Genomic DNA, 14,267 nt, shown 5'->3' on the forward strand with positions numbered 1-14,267 from the left:
ATTAAAGTGTTCAAAGTGCTTCCCTCTCTCTTCCTCATTTGTCTTAATGCCCACACATGCCTTATCTGAGCAGTGGAAAATTCAAGAGTAGGCTTACTGTGCACATGACATTATAGGAAATTAAGTACAAACACCGTGCTTTCTGATAGAGATACTGTTAAATTCAAGTATCCTCCTGAATGTTTTGTTTTGCTCCTTTGATAATAGTTTATGGTTTCCTTTTCATTCATGCAAAGCTTATAATTCAAGAAGCATTCCCTAAACACTCATGTACAAGGCATGGTGATAAGCAACTTGAGGGAGACTCAGAGGGAAAAGAACACACCATTGTGCCCTCAAGAAGCTTACCATCTAGGGGAAAAAAGGAAAGGGGGAGCAAAATGGGCTGAGCCAGGGTGTCATGCACAAAGAAGGTGAGAAGTTCCCGAGGGAAGGAAGTAAATCAAGTAAGGACTCAAATCTTGGCTCAGATATCCTCCTTATTCCTAGAATGCCAGGGTTCATCAAAGGAAGATGAGGAACCAAGCTGGCGCCCCCGTGGATCTGGAGTTGAAGAAGGTTTTCACAGAGCTTCAAGACAAAGCTATCGACACTCAACAGAAAGTGAAGCTTGCAGACATAGAGATTGAACAGCTAAACAGAACGAAAAAGCATGCACATCTTACAGATACAGAGATTATGACTTTGGTAGATGAGACTAACATATATCAAGGTGTAGGAATAATGTTTATTCTTCAATCCAAGGAGGTAATTCACAATCAGCTGTCAGAGAAACAGAAAATAGCAGAAGAAAAAAGTAAAGAATCGGAACAGAAAAAGTCCTACCAGCAGTGGAGCATGAAGGAAGCTGAGGACAATATCCGGGAGATGCTGCCGGCACGAAGGGCCCAGTAGGAAGCTTTAGGGGAAGCTCTTTCTCCTAACGTCTCCCACTCCTGGAAAGGGCGGAGGGGTCTGTGTGAGGAAACAGCCTCTGCTCTTCCCTGATGGACTTTTTATCTGCATGGTCTGGTAACCCTATGTTTTGCACATCACTCTGAGCTCCTTTCAGATGCCAATCCTGTATTTTTTATCCTGGCTCTGCCTGCAACCCCTGCCCGGGACACTCCTCTCCTCTGAGGCTGAGTCATGAACTCCCAAGAGAGGGAAGATAGGAGCCAGAACAGACAGGGGGGCTCTACCGGAGCCTACTACTAGTCAAATACTGGTCAGACCAATAAAAGGCGCCTGACCCACTCTGCTAAGTCTGCTTTTCTTGAGCTGATGGATGAGAACAGAGATGCAGAAGCTGTATCCATGTGCCAGAGAGCTCCTCCCTGTGCCTTCTGGGGCTGTGGCCCTGCTCTGCCTGTGTTGAAGCCTTCCCCTCTTTTTTCCTTTTCTGTTCCTCTGAGTAAACCCTTCAACTTCTGACCCTCCATGTAGTATGCAGATAAGAAGAAAGGAGACCAGGGCATAGCTGAATTTAAGTGAGCAGAACAGTGGTTCCTCGGTGGCAGTCTGCCTAAACATTCCTTTCCCGCTTCCTCCCAAACACTCCAAAAGAAAATCCAGGAGCACCTCCAAAAAGAAAAAAAATGAAGATAGTGGCAATGGCTTACATACTGTTTCCTCAATTCCGTTCTCTGCCATCGACCCAGCTCCTTAGCCAATTATGGTCGATATAAATGCAGCATAAGAATGGTCATGCCATTGAAGCATTTTGTGGACTAAAAAATAGTTACACTTTCAAGATCTTTGCCCATTATGTTGTATGGAACTTGAAGGTAAGAGAAGCGTTTTATCTACCTTCCTGTTTGTTCTGACACATGATAGGTGCTATTGTGTTACATGAGGAGTAAAAGAATGGATCAAATCCCGTGGTCGCTGAATCAGATCTTGTTCGAAAATATTACTCATGTTTTAAAGGTTATGTTTCCAGGAGATTCCTGTAATACTTGAAATTGGAAGAAGAAAAAAAGAGATATGGAGGTTAGTAACTTAGTGGTTAAGACAATCAAAAACAATCCTTGGAACTGAGAGATGTGAAATCATAAATATCATCTCTTGATTTTTAAAATCTTAAACCTCCTGGTCCTCATCTCAGTCTACCAAGCTTTCTGCATGTTAGTTGGTGACTACTGTGCATAAGGACTCCTTTCGCAAACTGTATGATTTAAAGCTACTCCTGTTGCTCACTCAGAGTTTGCAGCTGATACAGAGCATAGTGTGGTAGTCAGAGTACTGGAGCTGACGTGTTCCACAAGTGAATAAATGTGTTTGATGTGTTTAAAAATTTTGAGGTGGAGGGAGTTAGTCAAAAATATTCTTGACCATGATATTGATTGAATTAACTTCCAAAAAATTTTAAAAAAATTGTTAAAGATGGCTTCTATTGAAAGTTGATCATCAACTTAATATAAAGCTTTCATGGAAAAGAAATGTCCTTTTAAAGGCTACTCAACATTTGTTTGCATTTATCCATGAAATTACGTACAACTTCTTTCCTGTACAACCCTTCAGGGGTGGAGCTAAGTCTCTTTACATTCAGAAGCTTGTGGGAATTAGCACTTTTGCATAGCTTCATGTCTTCAGGTCATTTTTAATAAAGTATGCTCATGATTTTGAACTCTGCGGCACATTTAAGATGAGAAGCATAGTTTCAAGTTCTATAGAAAAATACTAGATTTTCAATATTGTTATCTTTTGGTAAGATTCCCAGTTTGGTCCTGCGGCATCAACAATGCAGTGCCCAGTTTCCACAGTAGTCGAACATCAGTTTCTTTTCCTAGAATCTAGGTTATTTAGTCTTAAGTAAGACCATCTGTGAGACATCAGCTGTCTGGTTCACATGCGGCTCCATCAAGCCCAGCCCAGTTCCTCATTAGTCTTCTCTCAATAGAAAAAGAAATTTCTTCGGGAACAAACTCAGCCAGGGCTTCCTTGGTACACATGGAAAATCCCTGGCATGGAGCGGGTGCTCAGGAAATGGCTGATCTGCTAAGGAATGAGGCCAAAAAAGGATCAGAAATCAAGTCCTTAGGATAAGTTCAGAATCAGTGTTTCTTTAGATGGAAAAGTTTATATGAAAAATTTGTTGAATTATGTTTTCTAGGCGTTAACGTGCTTTTATAAACAAATCCATCACTAGAAACCTTCCAAATGAATCAAACCATTCTCATAAATAATCCTTGAAATTCATATGGGCTTAATAAATAATGGAAAAATTCACTTTAAGTTTTGCCAATTTCAAAATATCGTCAAAAAAGTTGCACAACTTCTGATCAGCACAAAACAATCTAGATATAACCGCATGCAACAAGCTAAAAAGGTTATGTAAATGTAGGATAACTATTTAGAAATGATCATAATTATTTGTACATAGTCTACTCATAGCTTTTGTTTACACATCACAGATACTTTTCTGTGAAATATGGTTCATATATTTTGAATTTCTTTTTCTCTCATGTACAGTAGGCATAAAAATATTTGCTGTGGTACGTCTCATGGCCTTGTACTTTTAAAAACTGTTTTCAGATGTCAATCTGTGTAATGTGATAACTTACCATAAGGATTTTATGAAATGTTTTTCGTTCTTTCTGAAGACCAATGCAGATTTGTAAAATAAATATTTGTTGAAAATACTACCCTCTGTGCAGGGCTAAACGGCTATTAAAAAAAAGAGAGAGAGAGAGTGAGAAAGATAGCCTTAATCAATGTATTGCCTCTTCTGAAGATGATGAAATTCAACAAAAGAATATAATCCAAGCTTCAAAGTATGTTCAATGTCAATCTGGTCCAATCATTATCTACTATATAAATCTATATTATCTACTATATAAATCTCTGGAAAGTTATTTTCTGGGCTTTATATGAATATTACAGGAGACAGAGAACATATCACTTTATCCTATTTCAGATGACTATAATTTCAAAAAATTCTTTCTTGTAGCATGAGTCACAAACTGCCTCTCTGAATCTGCTTATCATTGGTCACTTTTCTGTTCTCTAAACCATGCAGAATGAGTCTTCTTCCTAACATGACAATCTTTCAAATGTCTTGATAAAGCTATTATATTTTTAATGGCTTCTCTTCTTCAGAATTAAACACATTTTCTTTTTGTCCTTCTTTTTCATTCTTCTCCTTCTCTTCCTCCTTCCCTCTGTTCTTTCCTTCCTTCCTTCTTTCTGTTTCTACTGTGTTTTCATCATAGATGGGGGATGGATATGATCCTCTTCCCCCAAGGAATCATGGTAAATGCTTTAATAGGTAGTTAAATGGACTGCTGTGAAATCCCCAAAAGTGAGGAAAAGTCAGGTCAGGCTTTGCAGAGGGGATGACAAATTAGAGAATGACTGATAGGAAACCGGCCAAGTGGGACATGTCATCGGGGAGTGGTGTTCTAGGCAGAGAAAACAACATAGGCATGAACTTGGAGGAAACTTATATTGTTTCCTCATTTATATTTATATTATGAGGCCTCATTTATATTGTTGTTTTTATCCTGGTGTTTTCCTTTCTATCTGTGCCAATCTGGCTACACTTTAGGACTTTTGATGTGTAGGTTTAAAAAAAAGGAATCCAGTGAGCACAGAAATAGTTGACCTTATTTCCACATGTATTTGAGTGTAATAAAGACACTGTACTAGGTTAGAGTTTTAACAGTGTTGGTTGTTAGGAAGTGAGTTAGTACATCAGGGAGGGAGAACATATAGTGAAGGGCAAGCAGAAAATGAAGACCTTGCAGAAAATGAAGACCTTGCAAAAAAAGGGAGAGGGTAATGGTCATTAAAAGGATGAAAGGCACGGAAGAAAATGAATAAGATGACTTTTATATGGATGAACTTAACTAGTGTGATAACCATGGCTTCGAGTGTTTAGATAGAAATGTGGAAATTCCAATCGTTGTGAGATTTGTTATTTAAAAGTTGTTCTAAACTATTGCCTCTATGTAAAGAAAAAAAAAGCCGCATTTCCCCCATGATTTCCTCACATTAAAAATCATTCACATTGGTACATTGCCCATCTTCATGGCCTGTGTCTTTTATCTTTTTCTAAATACTCTGTGATTACTTTACTTTATTTTTCTAGAACATACACATGTGACTATTCAATGGAATCAGTACTTTTTCAAAAATAACCAATCAGTCCATTCTTTGACACTTTTTATTTTTATAAAACCCTGAATTGTTGTACTATTGTGAGGCAAAATTCAGAGTGGAAATATGTTTTCTGTTAAGCAAGCAAAAATTCTTCCTCTCTTTTGGGCTATTTTCCTTAAAAATGTTGAAATATTTTCTGTAGTGATAAAAGTACATGAATAGGGACATGCTGTATGTTCTCAGCAGCTCTAATCTCATGCAAATTTGAATGAATGATGTAGCTCTTGGGGATACGCTGTTTGTGGTCCCATCTGACTCCAGTGCCCGTGATACCTACAACCTTCTCTCCAGGTACCCAATCCTGCCCTTCTTCAAGGTCCAGCCTTCTGGACCTTTTAGAACAACTTTACCCTCAACTTTCAGTTCCCTTTTTAATTTTCTTGGCTCTTATTACACTATCAAACATTTTCCTTTTAATTTGATTAGTTTCTTTTCATTTGTTGGATCTGGGCTTGGGTACTACTACATTTGTGTGACTTAGTAAAAGACACACCCCCTCAGCAGACAAGTTGCAATGGGCACAGCCATGGACAGGCTAGTTAGAAGGAGGGGCTCTTTATCCCAGGGAAAGCTTTCAGTCCCTCCTTGCACTTTGGCTGGGTACTCACATGTTCAACTGCACAACTATGTATGACACGCCTGCTCATAAAAATTTAGCACTTATATAACTAGTAATAGATGCTCAAGCAATAGTTGCATTTATTTCAATCTTTATTGGAATTAGCAAGATCTTTTTTTAATCATAAAGAGAAAAATGCCATTAAGGTCTTATTTTTTTCTCCCAAAGTATAAGATCATCCTGACAACATAGTGTCTATATCTCTGGCCAATTAAGAGCAGGAAAGTGCAGGAGAGAGGAGGCAACAAGTAGATAATTTAGTGAGTAGGGCTGTCATTGAAATTGTGGTCACAATGGAATCAGCTTCAAATGCTTAGACTCTTTTTTTGGCCCGAGCAGGTTATGGAGTAAGAGTCTTATTTTTTCAAAAGCTGTTCTCATGCTTGCACTAGCTTGTTTTTGTACATCTCATTTAATTTCATATGTTTTTTGGCTGCTGTGTCAAAGCTGTAACATTTCGCACAATGATGTGGTGCCAAAATGCGACTTTACACGTTGGTCACGTGGGGTGTGCTGTGTTTGCAGCAGCTGCGAGATCCTGTCGCAGACGCTGAAGAAAGACTGCATCCTTTGGCTGGATTTCCTAAACTCCTGGAATTTAAAATCTTAGCCAGTAGCCAGGGGCAAGTCATCCATGCTCATTATGGTACTGTTTCATATCCAGCTTTTTATGAACACCGCCTCCTTTCTTAAGTGCGTCAGTTCTCTCATTATGCCTTACGCAGGTCAGCATCCGCGAAAAGCATTGCAGGAAATCAGGTGCTGCTGCTCTGCTTCTTACCATCTGTCAAGCAGTTATTTTTAGTTCCCTCCTTCATTCATCACCATGACTGTGAGGGCAAAGGGTCTCCAAGTGTTGCCCGACTGTGCTTATACTACCAGCTGCTTTTGAATCAGCTTTTCCTTTTCTCACTTGAGACATCACGCTGGATTATGCATGGAAATTTATTTTAGTGGAGAAATTATTTAATAGATTGATGTTAGATGAACTAGTTTATCATGACTCTGGGGAATAGGCATGGACTGATAAATTTAAGTGTAGCTCTAAGAAATAAGAATAATTCAATTTACTTCGATTCCTTTCTTTGATCTGCCATTTCTGGGAATAGGGCAATTCCCCAGCAATTGCTCTCCTTTTTTGTGAAAATCACTTGCAAAATGAGTAGTATTAGAAAATGTATGATGTGTAGTATCTGTTTTGAATAGGTGAAAATTATATGAGTATTTCCTGAGGACAGAATAAGTTGTATTTAGAGTTCAAAAGGGTAAACTATTTTATTATCCCTTAATGCGATTCAGAACATTTTTTTTTGGTCTTTCTGTGAATTCATGGCATATTTATGGACATATACTCTGAATAAAGACGCTTGAGAATTAACAGAGAAGGGTGTCAGTTTGTGTGATCAGAACGATGATGGTCAAATCGTCACAAAGATGTATACTAGATCAGGCCACTTTCTTTTACTATTTCTGGACATGCACGGATTTTTCTAACCATCAGCATCACTGCCTTCACGTAAACCCTTATTGATCATAATTCCTAGCATTTTTCCCTGTACTGGTCATTGCTATAATTTGATATCCACATTAGAAATTCCTATGAGGTCTTATGTTTGAAATAAAATGATGAGCTTCAGGCTGTTATTTATATTTGGACTGATAAGTGCCACTTTATGGCAAAGCCCACTGCTGACAGTCTTTATTTGCAAGTGGTGAAACTTTTTTTCCCTAAAATTCATTCAATAAATTTGTTATCTTTTGGTGAGGCTGTATTTATGCCACATGGAGGCAGTGTGCACAATTAGCCCCATATTTTGTCTACTGAAAGCACGTATTCCATTTACATCTTGATGAACATTTGGGATGTTCCCATTTTTGGCTACTATAAATAAAGCTTCCTTGAACATTTGAGTACAAGTCTTTGTGTGGACATACATCTTCAATTCTGTTGAGTAATCCCTGGGAAGACTATATAGTCCTAGCCTGGAGATGTATCAAAAGTTAATATTTAACGTTATTTTTAAAAACCTTATACATGGTTGTTGTGACTTTGTTAGATTAACATGTGTTAAGTAGAGCCCCAGGGTGTCAGATAGTAAGCTCAGTGCAACGAAAGACCACGAGGGAAGTGAAATAGAGAAATGTATTACTCACAAGTTCTGGAGGAGGTACACAGCACACCTGCAGGGGCTACGTGGGGAGATCAATGCAGGGTGCAGGCAGAGAGTGCACCAGGATCTGGGGCACATGCCTTTATTGGGGTCCCTGGGTGGAGTGCTTAGGGGTTCCTGGGCTAAGACCAGATTTGTCAATTCACACAAGAAAAGAGTAGGGATTTGTAAGCTTTTCGAGGGTCCTATCTAAGAACACACAAGGGGAAGGCCGTGGGAGGTGTGGGAGACTGTTTATCACAAGGGCCACTGGGGGAGTTACATCAGGAACTTGCATCTCTATGGGTGTTATCAAAGCCATGAGATCAAGGGAGAGTCTAGTGTCAGTTCAAGGCCCCTGCAGGCTGCTTGGCCACACAAAGCGGATGCTGAGGCAGCAGCATCATGGAGCAGTTTACCTAAACTCTTGGCGGTGGTTTTCCAAAGTGGTCACACCGTTTTACATTCTGCTGGCAATTTAGGTGGGTTCTTATTTTTCCACACCCTTGTCAACACAAGTCAGTCTTTTTAACTTTTTGATAAGGGTGTGGTGGTATATCTTTGTGGTTTTAATTCACATTTCCCTGATAACAAAAGATATGGAAAATCTTTTCATGTACATGCTTAACATTCATATATTTTCATTTGTAAAATATCTGTGGAAATTTATCATTCAGTTCATTTTTTTCTTTTCTATTTTTTGTCTGAATAAGTTTTAAAGTCCTTATACTCTGGATACCAGAGCTTAAACACACACACCCACACACACGTATATATAATGTAAATGTTTTCTCCAAGTCTGGAGTTCATTTATTTTGAACAGGAGATTTTAATTTTGAAGAAGTCCAGTTTATGAATTTTTTTTTATTGTTAGAACTTTTGGTGTCTTGTCTAAGAAGTCTCTGCCTCCCCACACATAACAAAGATGTTCTCCTGTGGTTGTAGTTTTAGCTTTAGGACTGGGTGTATGATTGATTCCATGCTAGTTTTTGTGCATGGTGGCAGGTAGGGGTTGCCATTTATTTTTTTCCATATGGACAGATTACAAATTTTCCAGCACCATTTATTGAGAAAGTTACCCTCTCTCTTTAACTTACTTCCTTTATTGAAAATCAACTGATCACATGTGTTTTTACTTTGTGTTCTGTCTCATGGACCTTTCTATCTATCTTTATGTTAGTACCACACTGTCTTGATTTCTACAGGTTTATCGAGTATCATAAGTCTTCCAATTTTGTTATTTTTCAATACTGTTTGGGAGTTTTTTTTTTTTTTTTAAAGATTTTATTTTTTCCTTTTTCTCCCCAAAGCCCCCTGGTACATAGTTGTATATTCTTCGTTGTGGGTTCTTCTAGTTGTGGCATGTGGGACGCTGCCTCAGCGTGGTCTGATGAGCAGTGCCATGTCGGTGCCCAGGATTCGAACCAACGAAACACTGGGCCGCCTGCAGCGGAGCGCGCAAACTTAACCACTCGGCCACGGGGCCAGCCCCCTGTTTGGGTGTTTTTGTACTGTCATATAAATGTTAAATTCAGCTTGTGAATTTTTGCAACAATACTTGCTAGGATTTTGTTTGAGATTGTTTGGAATCTATAGATCAATTTGGGGAAAATTGACATTTAATAATATAGACTCTTCCAATTCATAAACATAGTATATTACTTCATTTATTTAGGTTTTCTTTAATCACTTTCAACAGTATTTTATAGTTTTTGTAGACCTTCGCACAATTTTTATTGTCTATCTCTAAGATTTTTTTTCCCCCCAAGGAAGATTAGCCCTGTGCTAACATCTGCCACTAGTCCTTTTCTTTTTGCTGAGGAAGATTGGCCCTGAGCTAACATCTGAACCTGTCTTCCTCTACTTTATATGTGGGACGCCTGCCACAGCAGCAGTGTATAGATCTGCACCCGGGATCCGAACCTGTGGACCCCTGGCTGCCGAAATAGAGTGTACAAACTTAACCGCTGTGCTGCTGGGTGGGCCCCTATCTCTAAGTAGTTTTGATGCTATTATAAAATAACAGTTTTTATTTTACTTTCCAATTGTTTACATATTTCTAGTATATAGAAAAAATAACTACTGTTTTGTATATTGAACTTGTATTCTGCTTAATAAATTCATTTGGTAGTATGAATAGTTTTCTGTTGTATATCCTTTAGAGGTTTTTATGTACATGATCATTTCCTATGCACATCAATAGTTTCACTTCTGTCTTTACAATATACATGTTATTATTTCTTTTTCTTGCAAGTAAGCCCTTCTTTGTAATGATGTGTCCTTTTCTGTACATTTCTGGATTTAATATGCTAATATATTGCTAGGAATGTTTATATCTATGTTCATGACTGTCTGTCTCTCTCTCTTTTTGGTGTAATGATTATGAAGTCTATCGTTTTCTTCTCTCATATCCTTGACCTGTCTTGATATCAGGGTAATGATACCTTATAAAATTATTTGGGAAGTGTTCCCTTCTCTATATTATGAAAGAGTTTTAGAGTCTTGGTGTTATTTATTTCTTAAATGTCTGATAGAACTCACTAGTGTAGAGACTGGGCCTGTAGTTTTCTTTGTTAGAAGGCTTTTAATTACAAATTGAATTTATTTAAAGATAAGTGAGTATTTCTAATATTCCATTTCTTCTTGTATCAGTTTTGATCATTTGTATCTTTCAAGGAATTTGCCCATTTCATAAAATTTATTGATAACCTTTCCTTAATACCCTTTTAATATTGGTGGGACCAGGATCAAAGTTCCAGTTTTCATTCCTGATATTAGCAATTTTTATAGCCTCTCCTTTTCATTCTCTCTCAGTCTAGGTATAGTTATGTCAATTATATTAATATTTTTAAAAAATCTGCTTTAAATTTTATCTCTTGTTTTTCTGTTTTCTATTTCATTGATTGTTGCTCTTTTCTTTTTGTTATCCATTATTTCTAATTACTTTGGTTTAATCTGCTTTCAGATTTCTAGCTTTATAAATGAAAGCCTCAATCATTGATATTAGAATTTTCTACTTTTCCTACATAAGCTTTTATTGCTATAAATTCCCCCATTACGTATGGCTTTATCTCCAGCCAACAAAATTTTCAGCACAAGGTATTTTCTAATTTGCTCTATGATTTAATTTTTGATCCATGAGGTATTTATAACGATGTTCCTTAATTTTCAAACATGTAGAGATTTTCTAGATAATTTTCTGTTACTGATTTCTAATCTAATTACTTGGTGGCCAAAGAATATCCTTTGTATAATTTTAATCCTTTCAGTCTTATTGAGCTTTGTTTTATGGCATATATTCCATCCTGGAGATTGTTAAAAAATGTGCATTCTGTTGTTCTTGGGGGAGAGAGTTATGTAAACATCAATTATGTCAAGATAATTGTTAATATCATTCAATTCTTTTATTCCTATCAATTTCTTTGTCTTCAGATTCTTAGAAGCATAAGTGCTGGTTTCCAATTATATCTAATTTTTCTATTTATCCTTTTAGTTTTCTCAGTTCTTTCTTCATGTGCTTTGAAACTATTTTGAGTTGCATCCACATTGAGAATTTTATATCTTTTTGATAAATTGATCTTTTTATTGTTATAAAAATTCATCTTTATATCTGATGATATTTCTTGATCTAAAATCTACTTTGTCTGATGTTGTTATAACCACATCAACTTTTATTGGATGATCATTTGCATGGTATATCTTTTCCCCTGCTTTTGCTTTTATATTTGGGGTGTTTCTGTTGTTTTTGTTTCTGCAGACAGCATATAGTTGCATTTTGCTTTTTTATTTGGTCTCAAAATTTTTTATCTTTCAATTGGAATGCTTAGACCACTTATATATTTATTCTTTTTAAATATTATTTTTTAAATTAGCATTTTGCATATTTTAGTGCTTTTATGGTGAAATGCTCTATAAATTTTAACACGTTTACAAATATGTATAGCCAACATCAAAGTCAGGCTACAGATGATTCTTTCAACTCCAAAAAAGCCCTCAAGCTGTCTCTTTTTAGTCACAACCTCCTTCTACCCCTAAATTGTGGCAACACTATTCAGTGCTTTGTCACTATAGATTTGTATTTTTGAGAATGTTATGGATATAGATCATACAATCTGTAAACTTTGGAAACATTCGTCTGGCATTTGTCCAAGTGGTTGTGTGTATCAATAATTCAATCTTTTTATTGCTCAGTAGTAATCAATGGAATTATGTTGATTTACCGCAATTTGTTTATTCATTCACTCTGGAGAACATTTGTTTTCCAGTTTTGGTGATTATGAATAGAATTGTTATAAATGTTCATGTACAGGTTTTTTTTTTTTTTTATTAATGTTATGATAGATTACAACCTTGTGAGATTTCAGTTGTACATTTTTGTTAGTCATGTTGTGGGTACACCACTTCCCCCTCTGTGCCCTCCCCTCACCCCCCCTTTTCCCTGGTAACCACCGATCAGATCTCCTTATCAATATACTAACTTCCACCTATGAGTGGAGTCATATAGAGTTCGTCTTTCTCTGACTGGCTTATTTCGCTTAACGTAATACCCTCGAGGTCCATCCACGTTGTTGTGAATGGGCCAATTTTGTCTTTTTTATGGCTGAGTAGTATTCCATTGTGTATATATACCACATCTTCTTTATCCAATCATCAGTTTCTGGGCATGTAGGTTGGTTCCACGTCTTGGCTATTGTAAATAATGCTGCGATGAACATAGGGGTGCAACGGACTCTTGAGATTTCTGATTTCAGGTTCTTAGGATAGATACCCAGTAATGGGATGGCTGGGTCATAGGGTATTTCTATTTTTAACTTTTTGAGAAATCTCCATACTGTTTTCCATAGTGGCTGTACCAGTTTGCATTCCCACCAACAGTGTATGAGGGTTCCTTTTTCTCCACAACCTCTCCAACATTTGTCGCTCTTGGTTTTGGATGTTTTTGCCACTCTAACAGGTGTAAGGTGATATCTTAGTGTAGTTTTGATTTGCATTTCCCTGATGATTAGCGATGATGAACATCTTTTCATGTGTCTCTTGGCCATATTCATATCTTCTTTTGAGAAATGTCTGTTCATGTCCTCTGCCCATTTTTTGATCAGGTTGTTTGTTTTTTTGTTGTTAAGCAGTGTGAGTTCTTTGTATATTATGGAGATTAACCCTTTGTCGGATAAGTGGCTTGTAAATATTTTTTCCCAATTAGTGAGCTGTTTTTTTGTTTCAATCCTGTTTTCTCTTGCCTTGAAGAAGCTCTTTAGTCTGATGAAGTCCCATTTGTTTATTCTTTCTATTGTTTCCCTCAACTGAGGAGTTACAGTGTCCGAAAAGATTCTTTTGAAACTGATGTCAAAGAGTGTACTGCCTGTATTCTCTTCCAAAAGACTTATTGTCTCAGGCCTAATCCATGTACAGGTTTTTGTGTGAGCCTAATTTTTATCACTCCAGGGTATTTAACCTATATATTTATCCTACATATTTATGTAGGAGTGGGATGGCTGGTCACTTGGTAAGTGTATGTTTAAGTTTTTGAGAAACTTTCAAACTGATTTCCAGAATGACTGTATCGTTTTGCATCCCTTTGACAAGGTTTGTATCAATTTCTTAGTTGGGAGGATTTGAAGGTTAAGTCAGTCTCTCTGACTTACACACACACACACACACACAAATATATATGTTCGGCTTAAGTTAAACATATAATAGTAATTTCTACCATTGAGCATTAATTATGTGTCAGGAGCAATACTAGACACAGAGCCTCATTTAACATATATGTGAATCAAAAGTCCTGTGATATGTGGCCTTGTCCAATTCTATTCATTGGAAGTCCTCGAGTATGGTAGATACAGTCTTAATTTAGAGAGAATAAGGCAGGGAGGAATAAATGTCAATAAAGTTTCTCCATGTTTCCTCTCACATACAAGTCCAGTTATAATATTCATTATAGGACCTGATGTCTAAGTCTTCTTTAATCCTCACAAGAACATTTGGAGCATATTATTAGCCCAGTTTTACAGATGAGGAAATTGAGCATCAGAGCAGTTGAAGGATGTGTCCAAGTACTTGTAGTTAGATAAAGGACAGGACTCAAGTCTGTTTTACTCCAATTCTTCTGTATATATTCCCCTTTATATTGTGTGGTTTCATTCCCACTCAATTAATCTTTTTTTTTAATGCAAAATGTGTGGTCCATGTAGTATTTGGGGCAAACTTATGCTAAAACGTTATTTTTTGTTTATCTGAAACTTAGATTGCTAGATACTTAGATGTTAGATTACTAGATTAATTAGCACTAGAATTACTTATTACATACATTGAGTAACGCCTGAAGGAAACAGTTAAATAGTTAAGATCAGTTGCAT

General features: G+C 36.9%; 1 pseudogene; it reads left to right on the forward strand.

Annotated features, from left to right (window-relative positions):
- The first annotated feature begins 513 nt into the window (after positions 1-513).
- LOC100069659 (prefoldin subunit 1 pseudogene) lies at positions 514-894 on the forward strand (annotated as a pseudogene).
- Positions 895-14,267: the final 13,373 nt, after the last annotated feature.

Source organism: Equus caballus, chromosome 10 (assembly GCF_041296265.1).
Source record: "Equus caballus isolate H_3958 breed thoroughbred chromosome 10, TB-T2T, whole genome shotgun sequence".
Classification (NCBI taxonomy): Eukaryota; Metazoa; Chordata; class Mammalia; order Perissodactyla; family Equidae; genus Equus; species Equus caballus.